Here is an 18,214-nt window from a genome sequence, read left to right on the forward strand (position 1 = left end):
GCTTAGCTTCAAAGGTAGATATGCTCACTCAATTCGAGGCATAGGCCTCACAAGGCATACTCGGAAATCCCTAACGTGCTTCCACAAACTGGAAGAAGTTAGATTAAGCACAGTGAGTGAGCTAAAGGTGCATGAAAGACATGTCTTCCTGAGCCTCATGTGGCTGTCATGGGAGACATTAGTAAAGGTTCCTTACGCATGCCTTTGGTAATGTTCAGGAGGCTGTTACCGACCAGGTGGTAAAATATACTCCAACTTTTTCTGTCCTGTGGTGTATGAATGTAATGGGCCCTTGACTGGCGGCAGTAAATTGATGTGAGTGCAGTGATTGGTTGGATTGGGCCCATGGCCGGCAGTATGAAAGTGTTGCGTGTTGGCGTAAATGACATGTCAATGGCCCATAAATCAGTTGATGCCAGGAAGTGGCTTTACTGCCCACCTTCAGAAGGCTTGGTTTCAATATTCAGATACTTGAATAAGTATTTATGTGTGGCTCTCACCAGTTTTCCTTCAACCAGATTCCCCTGCAAATTACAAATTTAGCTTAAAAAACACATTTTTCTTGCATTTCACTGAGGGAAAGTCCTGGAATCTGCAGGCAGCCACAAATTTCATACCATCCAGCGTTCTCCCTAAGTCTCCAAAGAAAAACATTGCCTTGTGTGGGTGGGAAAGTGACCGCGACAGGGAAGTGCCCAAAACATATTGTGAAGACATCATAATTCCTATCACAAAACAGCTTGGTTTTGTAAGACTGTTACCTATGTTTTTGGTCCTGGGCTTGGAGGCCATATAGGGAAACCTACCAAACCCAGACATTTCAGAAAAATAGGCACCCAGAGCAATCCACGGAGGTGTGGTGTTTGTGGATGCCACAAAGTTTTCTTACCCAGAATACCCTGCAAATGTGAAACATTGATTAAAAACACTTTTTCCTTGCTTTTCTGTCACACAAACTAAGGATGCACAAAATTCCTACCACCCAGCGTTTCCCCACTTGTCCAGATAAAAACACAGCCCCACTTGTGTGCCTGTGTGATCACTCCAGAGTCAACAGTAGTGCTTATGTAAGGACTATTATTGACCCTAGTGTGATCCATTCCTGTCACGGGCACTAGGCCCAGGCATAGCAGTAGGGTAGGGTTTTTATCGGGACAAATTAGGGAACTTTAGGTGAGCATTCTGGGTTAAAACAGAACTTTGGTGAATCCACACAAGTCACAACTCCGAGGGCTCCCCTGGGTGTCTAGTTTTCATAAATGTCTGGGTTTGGTAGGTTTCCCTAAATGGTTCCAGATCCCAGGTCTAATAAGTACACTCACCTCAGTTATTATTATCACCACAGTAGGTTTTCGGCCCTTCCCTGTTGCAGGCTGTAAGGAAATGGCTCCCTGTTGCAATTACCCCCCACTTTTTGCCTGATACTGATGCTGACTTGACTGAGAAGTGTGCTGGGACCCTGATAACCAGGCCCCAGCACCAGTGTTCTTTCACCTAAAATGTACCATTGTCTCCACAATTGGCACAACCCTGGCACCCAGGTAAGTCCCTTGTAATTGGTACCCCCGGTACCAAGGGCCCTGGTGCCAGGGAAGGTCTCTAAGGGCTGCAGCATGTCTTATGCCACCCTAGGGACCCCTCACTCAGCACAGACACACTGCTTGCCAGCTTGTGTGTGCTGGTGGGGAGAAAATGACTAAGTCGACATGGCACTCCCCTCAGGGTGCCATGCCAACCTCACACTGCCTGTGGCATAGGTAAGTCACCCCTCTAGCAGGCCTTACAGCCCTAAGGCAGGGTGCACTATACCACAGGTGAGGGCATAGGTGCATGAGCACTATGCCCCTACAGTGTCTAAGCAAAACCTTAGACATTGTAAGTGCAGAGTAGCCATAAGAGTATATGGTCTGGGAGTCTGTCAAAAACGAACTCCACAGCTCCATAATGGCTACACTGAATACTGGGAAGTTTGGTATCAAACTTCTCAGAATAATAAACCCACACTGATTCCAGTGTTGGATTTATTAAAACATGCACACAGAGGGCATCTTAGAGATGCCCCCTGTATTTTACCCAATTGTTCAGTGCAGGACTGACTGGTCTGTGCCAGCCTGCTGCTGAGAGACGAGTTTCTGACCCCATGTGGTGAGGGTCTTTGTGCTCTCTGAGGACAGAAACAAAAGCCTGCTCTGGGTGGAGGTGCTTCACACCTCCCCCCTGCAGGAACTGTAACATCTAGCAGTGAGCCTCAAAGGCTCAGGCTTCGTGTTACAATGCCCCAGGGCACTCCAGCTAGTGGAGATGCCCGCCCCCTGGACACAGCCCCCACTTTTGGCGGCAAGTCCAGGGGAGATAATGAGAAAAACAAGGAGGAGTCACCCACCAGTCAGGACAGCCCCAAAGGTGTCCTGAGCTGAGGTGACTGCTGCCTTTAGAAATCCTCCATCTTGATTTTGGAGGATTCCCCCAATAGGAATAGGGATGTGCCCCCCCCCTCAGATAGGAGGCACAAAGAGGGTGTAGCCACCCTCAAGGACAGTAGCCATTGGCTACTGCCCTCCCAGACCTAAACACACCCCTAAATTCAGTATTTAGGGGCTCCCAGAACCTAGGAAATCAGATTCCTGCAACCTAAGAAGAAGAGGACTGCTGAACTGAAAAACCTGCAGAGAAGACGGAGACACAAACTGCTTTGGCCCCAGCTCTACCGGCCTGTCTCCCCACTTCTAAAGACACTGCTCCAGCGACGCGTTCCCAGGGTCCAGCAACCTCTGAAGCCTCTGAGGACTACCCTGCATCTAGAAGGACCAAGAACTCCTGAGGACAGCGGCTCTGTTCCCCAAAGACTGCAACTTTGCAACAAAGAAGCAACTTTGAAACAACACACGTTTACCGCCAGAAGCGTGAGACTTTACACTCTGCACCCGACGCCCCTGGCTCGACTTGTGGAGAACAAACACCACAGGGAGGACTCCCCGGCGACTACGAGACCGTGAGTAGCCAGAGTTGACCCCCCTGAGCCCCCACAGCGACGCCTGCAGAGGGAATCCCGAGGCTCCCCCTGACCGCGACTGCCTGCTTCAAAGACCCGACACCTGGTAAAGACTCTGCACCCGCAGCCCCCAGGACCTGAAGGATCCGACCTCCAGTGCAGGAGCAACCCCCAGGTGGCCCTCTCCCTTGCCCAGGTGGTGGCTACCCCGAGGAGCCCCCCCCTTGCCTGCCTGCATCGCTGAAGAGACCCCTTGGTCTCCCATTGAATTCTATTGCGAACCCGACGCCTGTTTGCACACTGCACCCGGCCGCCCCCGTGCCGCTGAGGGTGTACTTTTTGTGCTGACTTGTGTCCCCCCCGGTGCCCTACAAAACCCCCCTGGTCTGCCCTCCGAAGACGCGGGTACTTACCTGCTGGCAGACTGGAACCGGGGCACCCCCTTCTCCATTGAAGCCTATGCGTTTTGGGCACCACTTTGACCTCTGCACCTGACCGGCCCTGAGCTGCTGGTGTGGTAACTTTGGGGTTGCCCTGAACCCCCAACAGTGGGCTACCTTGGACCCAACTTTGAACCCCGTAGGTGGTTTACTTACCTGCAAAACTAACAAACACTTATCTCCCCCAGGAACTGTTGAAAATTGCACTGTGTCCAGTTTTAAAATAGCTTATTGCCATTTGTGTGAAAACTGTATATGCTATTTTGCTAATTCAAAGTTCCTAAGTGAAATGCCTTTAATTTAAAGTATTGTTTGTAAATCTTGAACCTGTGGTTCTTAAAATAAACTAAGAAAATATATTTTTCTATATAAAAACCTATTGGCCTGGAATTGTCTTTGAGTGTGTGTTCCTCATTTATTGCCTGTGTGTGCACAACAAATGCTTAACACTACTCCTTGGATAAGCCTACTGCTCGACCACACTACCACAAAATAGAGCATTAGAATTATCTCTTTTTGCCACTATCTTACCTCTAAGGGGAACCCTTGGACTCTGTGCATGCTATTTCTTACTTTGAAATAGTACATACAGAGCCAACTTCCTACACAGGCTCTAGGTCTACACACACAAGTGAGGTACCATTTTTATGGAGAGACTTGGGGGAATGCTGGGTGAAAGGAAGTTTGTGGCTGTCCTCAGATTCCAGAACGTTGAATCTCCGATTTGCGAGGAATTTTTTTTTTTTTTTTTGCTGACAAATTTTGAGGCTTGCAAAGGATTCCAGGTCACAGAACCTGGTGAGAGCCCCCTCAAATCACCCCATTCTGGATTCCCCTAGATGTCTAGTTTAAATTTTTTTAATAGGTTTGCTTGATCTCCCTCGGTGCTGGGTGAGCTAGAGGCCAAAATCCACATCTAGGCACTTTACCAAAAAACAAGTAAGTTTTCAGTGGAAAAATTGAATGTGTCCATGTTGCGTTTTGAGGGCATTTCCTGTTGTGGGCGCTAGGCCTACCCACACAAGTGAGGTGCCATTTTTATCGGGAGACTTGGAGGAACACAGAATAGAAGAACAAGTGTTATTGTCAATTGTCTTTCTCTGCATTTGTACCTTCCAAATGTAAGACAGTGTGTAAGAAAGAAGTCATTTTGAGAAATGCCCTGTAATTCACATGCTAGTATGGGTACCCCCAAATTCAGAAATGTGCAAATAACCACTGCTTCCAACCTCCATTTCTTGTGCCCATTTCAAAAATACATAGGTCTCCCTGATACCTATTTTTCACTCTTTACATTTTACGAAACAAATTGCAGTATACTCGGTATACAATGAAAACCCATTGCAAGGTTCAGTTCCTTTATTGGCTCTGGGTACCTTGGGTTCTTGATGAACGTACAAGCCCTGTATATCCCCACAACCAGAAGGGTCCAGCAGACGTAACAGTATATTGCTTTAAAAAATCTACCATAGCTGGAAAAGTTACTGAAGAAAACGTAGACAGAAATGGCTGTTTTTTTTTTCAACTCAATTTCAATATTTTGTTTATCTCAACTCTTACTTTCTATAGGGAAACCTTGAAGGATTTACCCAAATGATCCCTTGCTGAATTCAGAATTTTGTCTACTTTTTAGAAATGTTTAGCTGTCCGGGATCCACCATAGGTTTCACCCCCATAATTGGAAGGAGGCTGAAAACACAAAAAATAGTAAAAATTGGGTATGTTCAAGTAAAATGCCAAAACTGTGTTCAAAAGTTTGGTTTTCTGATTCAAGTCTGCTTGTTTGTGAAAGCTGGGAAGATGGTTATTTTAGCACCATAAACCCTTCGTTGATCCCATTTGCAGGAGAAAAAACAGATGCTTTCTTCTGCAACACGTTTTTTCACCAAAGAAACACATTTTAGCTGTATTTTGGCTATTTTCTTGGTCTCCTCGAGGGGAACCCACCAACTTTTGATCCACAGGATGTTGGGAAAAAAGGACGTAAATTTGGCATGGATGGCTTATGTGGGCGAAAACTTATAGGGGCCTAAGCACAAACTACCCCAAATAGCCAAACAAGGGGCTCAGCACTGGGTGGGAAAGCCCAGCAGCTTAGTGGTTAAAACACAAGCTGTTACCAGCTACAAAACAAAAGGTCGAGCCATGACAATGCTTAAAAAGACACTGAATTGTGGGAGGGGTTACTTTGGGGTCCCCTCTAACCTAGTGTGGGGACCAACAGATGATGTAGACAGAAAGAACACTGAACGTTTTAGTGGTGGTCCCATTGTCCTAGGCCCACCACAGGCTGAGTTATGGGCAAATATTTTGTGAAAAAGAATGCTTGCAAAGCGTTATGGGTCGAGTTTCCCAAGTGCAGTGAATATTGTAGTATCAGCTCTCCCTCTGTGCCAGGAGAGCTGCTTTCGCTTTGAGGATTTCTGTTTTACATAATGTATTTACCAATTTCAAGTGTTTTAAGGGGAGAGCAACAAGAAATGACTCTATTAGATAACTGTGAACAATGTGACCAGCGCTCCAGTACCACTGATCAAGTTTACGTTGTTGTGCCTGTTCGCGCTGTGAGCGCCATGGCCGTCATGCAGCACAAAGCAGAGACACCAAAGAAATAGTTTACCAGCGCTGAAGTATATCAGTAATAGCGCAATAATCCATGTAACGGGGCAGTCAGCAAGGCGGTATCAAAGCCGCCCCAAGGCGGGACAAGCATAAAGCATTTAGCAATGATTTCAAGGGATTTTTAAAAGGCAAGCCCAGGAACGAGTGAAAGTGATGGGTGTGGTTAAAAAGCCCACAATACTTACAACAGGTCAAAGATCTTGCGCGCACCACCTAAACAACCAAAGCAGAATCAATCTTGGACTATATTTTTGTGTTCCTCTCACTCTTCAAGAAAATTGACAGCTTCAATATAGCCTCAAAACGTGAGAGTGATCACTTGCCACAGATAATCAACATCAGAAGCAACAACTCTCAGGTTAAACCTATAAAACCATTTGAACACAACCCATAAACAGTCACAGGCACGGGGTTAGATGGAATGTCTACTCGTTGGATAAATATGAGGAATGGAAAAACGACCAACTCCGTGGACCATAAGGCCCAATTTTAGCATGGCAGAAGCCCCAGGAAGAATTAAGATCAAATCTTTAAATTCCTAAAAAACATTCTTAATCTGACGCTCCTGCTCAAAAAACAAAAATGTTTTTCAAGCTCACTTTAGTTTACAGTACCGGGCCCTACACAAAGAAATGAAAGCAATTAAACACCTCCCAGGCACTGAAGCACAAATTGAAAAGTTCAGTGAACTACGAAAAGCTTACAAAAAAAGCAGTCTGGGATGCAAAAAGGGCTCAAGACTACCAGGATTGGAAGGATATTGTACATGCATGCAAAAGCAACAACAACAAATCGCTCTGGTCCATAATAAAGCGGTTAGACAGAGAATCTAGGGGAGTGATTGGCAAGTGTGTCGCCCAAGAAGCATGGCTGGACCACATAAACTAGTTCTATCACACCTCAGATTCAAACTAATTTTGGGTGCTTGAAGAACAATCTGCCCTCCACTTGCAATTTGCACAGAAAGATGTTGAAGATAGGATCAAAAGCAAAGGAGATGTGGAGCCTGGCCCAAATGGGCTCCCAGCTGCTATTTACAAACAAGACTGCACCTTTTAGAGCAGACGTTTTTAGATAGTGTTTAACTATTGCCTATCTGCCGAAGTCATGGCAGAATCATCTTTCAACCAATCTATAAAAAGGTCAGTATGCAAGCCCAGACAGCTATCGCATGGTCGCCCTTCTAGACAGAGAATCAAAATACTTTGCAGCTTTGCAATTAACAGAACTAGAGGATTGGGCAGCCAGGGAAACCCTAATTCCACCTAATCAAATGGAATTCAGGGCCATGTCAAGTAAAATGGACAAATTGGTCTCCCTTTCCATGATAATTGAGGATTACTCCCTAAAAAAGAGCTGTTGTATGCCTGTTTCGTGGACTAGACAAAGGTTTTTGACCATGTAAACAGAAATCATTTTTGGAGAAAGTTAGCAGGCTGGAACAGTCCATCTAAAGTGCTAAAGGCCATCCAACAATTATACTGCAACACGGGCTAAAGTGAAACTCTGCTTGAACCAAATACTGTCGTCAGAAGTACCCACTAATTGAGGTATGAAGCAAAGATGTGTCTTGCCCAATGCTTTTTAACCTCTTTATTTCAGAACACCCACACATCTGGATGCAGCCAAATCTCGCCCGCCAAGCCTGGGTCAACAACAGGTATCCACTCTACAATACGTGGCCGACGTAGTCCTTATGAAGATGGCAGTAATGGGTATGCAGAGGGTATTAAATAAAGTACAACCTGCATAGAAAATGAACTGTCAGTCTTCCAAAAACTCAGGTTGTGGTTTTTGGAAGAAAAATTTATAAGTACGGTAGTTGGTGCATAGGCGGAAGCCCTGTGTTCAGAAGTACAAACTACAGATGCCACAGGGTCTGGCTACAAGACTGCAGGTCCCATCTCCTGCACTTAAACTCAACAAAGTCATAGATCACTTCCTTGATTGCAGCATCCCAGTCCCTAAACTCCACAGCCCAACTCCTTCCCCACTTTTAACAGTTATAAAGCCTAAGTTCATTCCAACAATTGCCTTTGAAACAGAAGCTTTCCCTGAAAAGTATGGTTCCTTATTGAATGTAGCACAACCTAAGTTGTTCTGTCTCTTTTTTTCACCTCCCACAAAGTGCATCCCTGTTTCAGATCCGTTTAGAATTCGGTCTCATTGATCAAGTCCTAGCACAGAAAAGCTAATTTTTAGGGGTGAGCGCAAAGCGCTCCGTCCCTCTACTAATCTTTCTTTAGGGGGATTTTAACCACACCCATGTTACGTCAGTCACTTTCATTGGTTCGTGAGCTTGCCTTTTAAAATCCGCTTGTTTTCATTCGTGAAAGGCATGCATGCGTCATGCCTTTTCCGTATTTAGCCCTCCTCGAGAGCACCGGTAAACTACTGGAAACATACAAAGCTCCATGTTTTCCGTATGGTTTCTGGACTACTTTTTCTCTTTATTTCGCAGCTCGATCGCGCTGTGTTTTCCACAGTGCGATTGTGCTTGTTTTCTTTTTCTTTCATTTAATGTGGCAAGAAAAGTCCTGTTAGGAGTTTACAGCGCTAATAGCTCTAACTTGACGTAATGCGAGAATAAGCTTTTGTATGCACAGAGATCTTTGACCCCCTAGGACTGCAGTGCACAGTTATGGTGTTGTGTGATCTTACCGATCATCGCGCTGCGTGTTGCGCGTCACTAAATAACCAAAGCACAGCAGGCTTGTATTCTAACACTGTTCAGGTGGGAGTTCCTTGCCCATTGCCATCTCTCGTTTCTTCCCCCTCCGCCCACTGACCACTCTTTATATATGCATTCGCCCAAGTGACCAACAGGGTCACTCCACTGTTCTCATACACGAGGGGAGCCGGGCTGACCTCCTCTAGCTGGACACTGTAATGTCGCTGGCCAGTGATGTAACTGGCCAGCCGATTGAGCTGTGTGACGAAGGGGTGTTGTGTGTTATACAACACCCCGGGTGAAATCCCCGGAAGTTTCCGAGGGATTTCACCTTGATGTTAGTGTTTGTTGGTTTGCTCCGTGGCCTCCAGCCCGGAGCTATAAAATAAAAAGAGGCGTGGCTGGAAGGCAGTCGGAGCCGCTCAGCAAGACTGGGACCCGTGCAGACGGTCTCATCTTGCAAAAAGGCCGAATCCAGCCACGCCGTCCGGAACGTTAATACACGGATTCGCGTGTATTATTTCAACGGCGGCGCGCAACGTCCACTACTTGTCTAAGCCCTTTTCAGGGCTTAGACACTACAAATTGGCGACGAGGAGAGGCGAATCCACGCCTGTGGGCTCGAGCCCTGCTGTGGCCGCGTGACCATAGTGGTGCTCGTGCAGCGGGGCGGGCAGCCCAAAAATTTTAAAAAATACACAAAGAGAAGAAAGAAGAGGAAAACACATATAACGAAAAAAATAAAAAGCGCCCATACTGGAATCTTCTCGCACATGTGTCTTTTGAAGAGGAGAATCCACATCAAAACTGGAAAACAGAAGGAGATATCAGGACACAGTGAGTGCAAGTGTCCCTCCCCATAGACGGTAATCAGGCACAAAACAGAAAAGGTGCTCTTCATCACAGGCATAGTAGCAATAAACCTGTCTAACATCACCCCAGCCACAATGTCAGCAATACCTCCAGTAGAACCCTTTGTGGTAGAAGGGGCTCCCTCTACACAAGTGCCCAAGTGGAGAGAATGGGTAGAAAGAGTGTTGCTGTTTTTTGAGGGCACGAAGGTAGCAAATGACCAGAAACGTGCCATGCTCATCCACATAGGAGGCAAGGACATATATAAGATATCAAAAAACCTTGTGGAAGATGCGCCCAAAACACACACGACACTTATAGCTGCCCTCAACCGCCATTTCGAGCCAATGGTCAATACTGATTACGAGAGGTTTATATTTAGACAAGCGAGGCAACAGATGGACGAATCGCTAGATGCTTTTCACCAAAGGCTAAGAGAGCTGGCGGGCACGTGTAGATTTAATGACGAGACTAAAGAAGTCCGAGGACAATTAATACCTCCCTCCCCCTTAGGGAACGCATCCTAGAGGAATCCGGGAAATCGTTACCGGACATTCTACAGCTGGGCCGAACAAAGGAGCTCTCAAAAGCCAGGGCTTCCCACATGGAGGCGGCATTACAACATCCCATAAAAGAAGAGGTCACCAATGCAGTCATGACACCCCGGAAGAAAACCCCACAAAAAGTGAGTAGTCCACGCCCCAGACAATGTGGGTATTGTGGGGGAGTGCCACACCGAGCCTCCGAGTGTCCGGCTAGGGGAAAAATATGCTCTAGCTGCGGAAAGATTAATCATTTCGCAAAGGTCTGCAGGTCCAAAAACACCCGAGGGGCAGCCGTCAACATCGCGCTCGAAGAGGCCCCTCCTGAAAAATCAGAGCGAGGGAGCGACATGGATGATGACGAAACTGTTATTCATGTCGTCCACTCCTTATTCGCGGCCACACCTACCAGCCATTGCCAAGCGCAACTTCCAAAGTGCCAGATACTTATGGGTCACCATGAAGTGGTTGCTGTAGTGGACACGGGAGCATCCATAAACCTACTGGCAGCAGAAGAACATTGCGAAATGTCCCCGACTCCAGCACTGACCAAGACAAATGTCAAGGTATATGCATATGGACAGAGCACTCCCCTTTCCGTGAGGGGTATGTTCCAGACCACTATCACCCATGGACAACACTCAATATCCGCGAAGGTCTCCGTGACCGAGGGAGGAACTGGCATGCTGTTAGGCTGTCAGGCGGCGGAGGAGTTACAAATAGTGACGTTTGCGCTCAGCATCCACCAAGAATCGGTGACGGAGTTGGCAGCCAGGTACGATGGAATCTTTAATGGCATTGGGTGTCTCCGAGGCCGGGAGATCAAGCTCCACATTGATCACACAATTCAACCGATAGCTCTCCGCCATCGGCGAGTAGCGTTCCATCTCAGACCCCAGGTGGAGAAAGAGTTAGACAATCTGGAGAAAGCTTGAATCATTGCGAAGGTTTCTGGGTCCACCCCCTGGGTATCTCCCATTGTAGTAGCTCGGAAGCCCAAACAACCAGGCGAGGTGAGAATCTGTGTGGACATGCGTCTCCCGAATGCGGCCATCAAAAGAGAAAGACACCTGACCCCTACGATTGATGAAATTTTGGGAGAGCTCAGTGATTCTAGATGGTTCTCGAAGCTTGATCTCCGGTCTGGGTACCACCAGTTTGTGTTGGCCCCAGACTCCCGCTACATAACGACTTTCTCTACCCACGTGGGGCTCCGGAGGTACAAACGTCTGAGTTTTGGGGTTCCAGTGCGGCGGAAGTATTCCAAAATGTTATCCAGGAGCTGTTGGTGGGTTTGCCTGGAACAATAAATGTCAGTGATGATATCCTTGTCCATGCCCCCACCATTGCCGAACACAACGCCCGACTACAAAAGGTCCTACAACGCATTCAGGACTCAGGACTCACTTTGCATCGGCAAAAGTGTGAATTTCTAAAAGACAGAATACAATTCTTCGGTTACACGTTCTCGGAGAGTGGGGTTGCCCCAGATCCCGCGAAGGTAAACGACATCAAGGAGGCGCCACCGCCCACCACAGTCACGGAGGTCAGAAGTTTTTTAGGGATGGTAAATTACTGTGGTCGATTTATAAAAGATTTATCCAATCTGACCCAGCCTCTGAGGAATCTCCTCAAAGCGTCTGAGTCATGGCAATGGGGGTCTACTGAACAAACAGCGTTTGACAAAATCAAAGAAGCTTTGTCCAGCGATACTGTGCTGAAATATTTTGATCCAAAAAGAAATACCAAGGTCGCTGTTGATGCGGGACCCAAGGGTTTAGGTGCTGTGTTGCTGCAGGAATAGGGAGAAGGAATGTGGGCTCCTGTTGCCTATGCTAGCCGTTCGCTCACTGACACTGAACAGCGTTATTCGCAAATTGAAAAGGAAGCTATTGCGGTCCACTGGGCTTGCAAGCATTTCCGTATTTACATGTATGGCCGCCCGTTTGTTGTGACCACTGACCATAAGCCATTGCTTCCTCTGTTCAATGGAACCGCTTCCAAGCCTCCGCCAAGAATTGAGAAATGGATGCTACAATTGCAAGATTATCAGTGTCAATTAGAATATCGCCCGGGATCCGAAAACCCGGCTGACTATCTGTCGAGACATCCCAGAAGTGCCTCAGAGGTGGAGGTTGAAGAAGCAAAAGAAACTGAAGAATATGTTGGATATGTAACTGATCGATCCCGGCCTTTGCCAATGACTATGGGGGAGATTATACAAGCAACTAAGTCGGATGAGTGCCTGCAGAAAATCATGGCAGCCGTCCAAAGTAGTCAGTGGCACTGTATCAAAGGTAAGTTGCCTTTGTTAAACACTGAATCTCAACGTATTATTGGAAGTCTCTATGGCGTGAAGGGTGAGCTCACCATTGACTCTCAAGGGTGTCTGTTAAGGGGAAGTCGTCTGGTTATCCCTTCATCTCTCACTACCAAGGCCGTTAAGTTGGCACACAATGGCCACCAAGGGATGGTCAAGACAAAGAGCCGACTCCGATCCAAGATATGGTTTCCCCTCATGGACGAAAAGGTTGAGCGTTTGGTTAGGTCGTGTCGTTGGTGTCAGGCTACCGGTGAATCGACTAGGCCTGTTCCTATTGAAACTGAGCCGGCCCCAACAGGTCCATGGGTCTCCGCGAGTCTGGATTTTGGTAGTTTACCTGATGGCCGCCACACCATGGTCATCATTGATGATTTCTCAAAGTATCCTGAGGTTGAAATCATTCCTGCCCTCACGGCAGAAGTGGTGATTTCTGGATTAGAAAAAACGATGGCCACTCATGGTCTTATTGCCGAGATTAAGACCGACAATCGGACGCCTTTTTCAGAGCAAGGAACTGGCTGAGTATCTGAAGATCACTGGCACCCGTCATCGCCGGATCACCCCGCGTTGTCCTCAAGCCAATGGGGAGGTGGAGCGGTTCATGCAGACTTTGAATAAGGTGATTAGAATTGCGGTGGCCGGTGGCCAGTCTGTTGAATACGCCATTTTCTTGTTTCTGCAGAACTATCGACAAACGCCTCATTCCACCACCAGCCTAGCTCCGAGTCATGTTGTGTTTGGGAGGGCGTCTGTTGATGCGATTCCTCATCATTCTTCTTGGTTTCCTCCTGAGATGGCCCGGGATTTGGTCCAAGAGAAACGGCGGATGTCGAATCTACGGGTCAGCCGTGCTCGGCGAGCCACTGCGTCTGACCTGAAAGTCGGTGATCAGGTATTGCTCAAGCAGACTCTGCCTGGTAGTCAGTTTCGTACGCCATTTTCTACAGTCCCGTGGAGAATTGTTCAACGAAATGGATCTGCTGTGGTTGCCCAGCGTGGCAATGATTCAGTGACCCGCAATGTGTCGCTGTTCAAGAGGTTTCATGATGCGAAGGACCTTCCAAAAGAAAACGTTGGAGAAGCCGAGGAGAGTGGTCCAGTGTTTGTAGGGCCTGAAGATGGTGTTTCACTGAGCGGGTCGATGAGTCGCACTGTGGGTGATACTGTGTCTGTCCCGATTGGACCAGTGACTGGTGGTCCTGCCACTGAGGTGGCGTCTCAGCGATCCGGATCTGCCAGATATGGTTTGCGGGGCAATCCCTGTCCTTCCACCCGTCTACGGGATCATTTGTGTGATTATTGACTAATTGTTCTGGGTGGTGTTTCTTGTTTGTTTTTGCATTTTGTGGAGGGATGTAATGTCGCTGGCCAGTGATGTAACTGGCCAGCCGATTGAGCTGTGTGACGAAGGGGTTTTGTGTGTTATACAACACCCCGGGTGAAATCCCCGGATGTTTCCGAGGGATTTCACCTCGATGTTAGTGTTTGTTGGTTTTCTCCGTGGCCTCCGGCCCGGAGCTATAAACTAAAAAGAGGCGTGGCTGGAAGGCAGTCGGAGCCGCGCAGCAAGACTGAGACCCGTGCGGACGGTCTCATCTTGCAAAAAGGCCGAATCCAGCCACGCCGTCCGGAACGTTAATACACGGAGTCGCGTGTATTATTTCAACGGCGGCACGCAACGTCCACTACGTGTCTAAGCCCTTTTCAGGGCTTAGACACTACAGACACTAAACAATGGTAGTGCCTGCAACCAGTTGCATCATTGGCGCAACACTACAACAGTGAAGGCTGAGGGGGTCCGCAACATAGGAGAGGGGAGTGCATTGGAGAGGTCGGTGTGTGGGACTTTTGAAGCCTAGCGCTGCCTTCCCTCTCCCTACATTTAGCCTCATTAAGACACATTAAGGACGTTGAATAGCACATTAAGTAACACTAACCCGCATTAACCTGCATCAAACACGCACTTCCCGCATCGCAGCTTGAAAGGAGCTGGCCGGAGCTGTAAAGCAGGGGAAAGTGGGGGAAAACGCAGTAATCAGTGGCAAGCGTGGTGGCTGTAGCTAGCCACTTCTGAGTGTCTGCCCCGGACCTCGCAGATGCGGACCAGCTAGGTCTGGGTGTGGCTTTTGTGGTTCCGACATGCCGCGCTCGACCCTAAGATTTCCAGCAAATTTCAATAATTGGTCTTTGGCTGCCTGTCAATCAATAACCCTGCTAAGTTAACCCTGCAAGTTAACTCGCAGCCTGCTTTGCCTATGTGTACGAAAAATAAGAGCTGCGTCAGCAAGGTAAAAAACTTGAGTGGCTGATCTTGCATACATTCTAGCTCAGTGGTTCCCAACCTTTTGACTTCTGTGGACCCCTACTTTATCATTACTGGAACCGGGGACCCCCACTGATTCATTATTGGGATCCGGGGACCCCCTACTGAGTCATTACTTAAATCTGGGGACCTAATCTGTTAATATTATTTAATGTTCTAAGCAGTCGCAGATCCCCTGAGAAGGCTTCGCGGGCCCCCATGGGTCCCCAGAACACAGGTTGGGAACCACTGTTGTAGCACATTGAGACATCTTAGCGAGAACGTGAATGAGTAACAAGTTCAAACCAGTACCAGCGGTCTAGACGAGCCCTGAGCTGGGTACACGGAAGTGGCACAGGTGCGCCTGCCGCAGTCGGTGAGGCATCCTCTTCTCCTTGCCCCAGTGGGGCAGCAGGTGCACCCTCCTCTTCATCGCATAGGCGAGTAGGGGGGTGTCCTTGCAGTGGAGGTGGATAGGGAGTGGCGTCTGAGCTTGGTGTACCAGGTGGGCTGGCAGTTAGTTGGCGTGTCCTGGTCCAGGTCGCGGTTGTGGAAGGTGCACTGCTGCGGATTGGAAATTGAGTTCTGCCGTTGCTGGCTGGCTGGCGGCCTGAGTGGGGCTTGTGGACAGGTGGCATTTTTCCTGCACAGAAGATTGCAAACTTCCAGAGGAGGAGAAGATGACTGAAGATCTCCTGTGGCCTGTCTCACCAGTGCAGTCAGTGGAGCTAGACCTCTAGGAGTCCAAAGCAATTGTCTCTTTCAGTGGGTATCCCATGTGGGAGTAAAGATGACAGCCAAAACCTTGAGGTTCGACCACACACTGACCATTCGATTGTGGAAAACCTGTTGAGAAACAGAGCTCCCCATTTGGGTATTTCTAAAGGCAGGGGGTAAAATACCAGACTTTTTTCAAAGACTATTTGATGATAAATCCACCATGATAGCTGTACAGTCAATTTCATTGGGGGAGCACAAGGCAGACGTCATCCTTACTGAAGATCTGGTGGCCCAATTTAAGGAGCTGCCACTTCTATTAAATAAGATTAAAGTGGGTTTCACTGTGGTGCTTATTCTCTTAGTGGGGGATTTAAATGTAAAAATCCCTTGGGGGCAGATGAGGGATAATACTCAAAGAGCTAAAGAATGTGCACTGAATATCCCCTGCCAGGTTCTGGGGAGCCAGGGAGAGGCGGGACAGGCAGCCAAATGGGGATTCTTCTTGATAGTTTTAATGTGATGATTATTAATGGTAGGTGTTGGTGGGATCATCCAGTTCACTCAAGGTTTGACAATGGGAAGGTAACGTCCCTGATCGATTATGCAATTGTCTCCTTGGATCATTTTGGGATGCTGATGGATTCATCAGTAGGGGCTCTTGAAGGTAGTGACCACAAGCCTATTATCCTCTTATTGGCCAGGGTGGCTACACTAAGACGTCAGTGACCTAACAGTTTGCACCGGTGCTGTAGGAATAACCGTATAATAGTGTGGTCTGCCAAACTAAAATGCCCTATCATAAACAGTTTGAGGGACTTGCTAAAGGAGCAAGCCAGTTCACCCATACACCATGCACTTCAGGATTTTGACAAACTAATCTCCTCTTTAAGGGTTATGCAGGCTTAGGGTTGAATAAAAGATGGATCGGTAAGAATCTTCAGAGCCTTGAAAGATCATGGGCCAGAGCAGCGCTTAATAAGAAAACATGGGAGAAGTTTAGAGTAGGGGGCTCCCACAAGGATAGTCTGGTTAAACAGCCCAGGAAAGATTGTCCAGCAAATCAAGTGGAGGGAAAGAGAGAACTTTTGGACAAGGACAATCTTTTCCTTGCGTATCAGTAACCTGAAGGGTTTTTTGAGGGTTTTAAAAGACACCCTTGGGCTAGTTAAACATACTACAGCAAGTTTACTTTCTGAAGAAACCTGGGTCAGGCATATCTGAGACTTGTATAAAGTCCAAGATGATAGGGAAAGGATTGAGGTTACATGGTTGACGAGTAAGCCTGGCGATGAAGGGGCGGGGAGAGTATTTCACTCCTCTCGGTCAGCAGGATACTAACAGTGATGGGCACAGGCCCTGGTACCTATAAATAGCTGCCCATTGGCCTTTGAGACTGCACTGAAGGACATAATGCAATACAGATGTGGGAACAGGCCTTACCTCATAATTCTCTTTAAAAAGCCCTCAATCAACAAAAGAAAGTTCTTATTGTGCAGAGACAAACATTTTTTTAGTAAAAGAAGCCATGCATGGATGTCTATCAACACCTATAAATATATCTCTCCGCATGAATATTTAGCAGCTTAGTTACTTCTATAAATTCAAGCTGCTTCTTCTGCGATTTGAGTGTTTTTTCTACAATTGGTTGCCTCCCAAAGTGGCCTCCAAGGCCCCCAATAACTCTGTCATCAACAGGAAGAATTCCTGACTCGCACCCTATCAATATGCCCTGTTCTACCCTGTTGTGGAACATCTTTAATCGACATGGCATAAGGTCCTGTCGCTCTGCTCTGCTTTTTCTGCATAAAGGGAGGAACCCCCCCCCAAGTGACTGCATCTTCCATGAAGTTCACACTAAAGGCAAATAAAATGCCGCCAGCCTAGGGGTCGAGCAGCACAAGCACATCATGAACCAATCTGCTCCTTGTTGCACGGTCTGCACTTTCACTTCTTCACAACTATCTTTGCACTTTGTTTTGGAGCGATAACGCACGGTGTGGTGATGTAGGTCTAAAAGTGCCGGAACACTCAACCCCAGAAGGCTTCCCTGTGCACAGAGTATTGAAAACCTTTACTGTACGATTAATACAAATCTTTACAAATATAAGACATTGAACCATTGCAAGTAGTAAAAACACTGGTTAATAGAACCCCAAAAAAATTGATAAAAAATAGGCTGTGTGGATGAAGAGTTAAAGTGCAGAACTTGAGTCTGTTGAATGTAGTGAAAGCAAGTGGGTGGCTGTACTAAATGATTACAAAAATCATCTTTAAAATACTCCATCTGATTTAAAATACATATAACCACCAACCAGGGTTCGTCTCTCCCAAACCAATTTTGGAAGGTTGGCTGGTCAATTGCCAACCCTGGACATCAGAGCCCTGTGAAGTAACTTAGCATCATCAGCCTGCAGGGACATAAGGTGCTTGGAGACCCTTATTCTCGGGCTCAGGAGGTGAGTCCACCAGGCAAGTCTAGCTCAGTTATTTATCAGTCGATTCTGGCACCTGTAGGCGCTAAATGAAAATTTCTGCAATTGATCACGCCTTCCAGGCTGCGTAATATTGATATATTTGCCAATTTTGCCAGTTCCACCGGTTTTGTGATAGTGAACACCAGGGCCCATATTTATATTTTTTAACGCTACATTTGTGTCATTCTTTGACGCAAAAGCGGCTCAAATTTACAAAATACAATTGTATTTAGTAAATTTGGGCCGATTTTAGGTCAAAAAACGACGCAAATGCGG

Source organism: Pleurodeles waltl, chromosome 1_2, assembly GCF_031143425.1.
Source record: "Pleurodeles waltl isolate 20211129_DDA chromosome 1_2, aPleWal1.hap1.20221129, whole genome shotgun sequence".
Lineage (NCBI taxonomy): Eukaryota > Metazoa > Chordata > Amphibia > Caudata > Salamandridae > Pleurodeles > Pleurodeles waltl.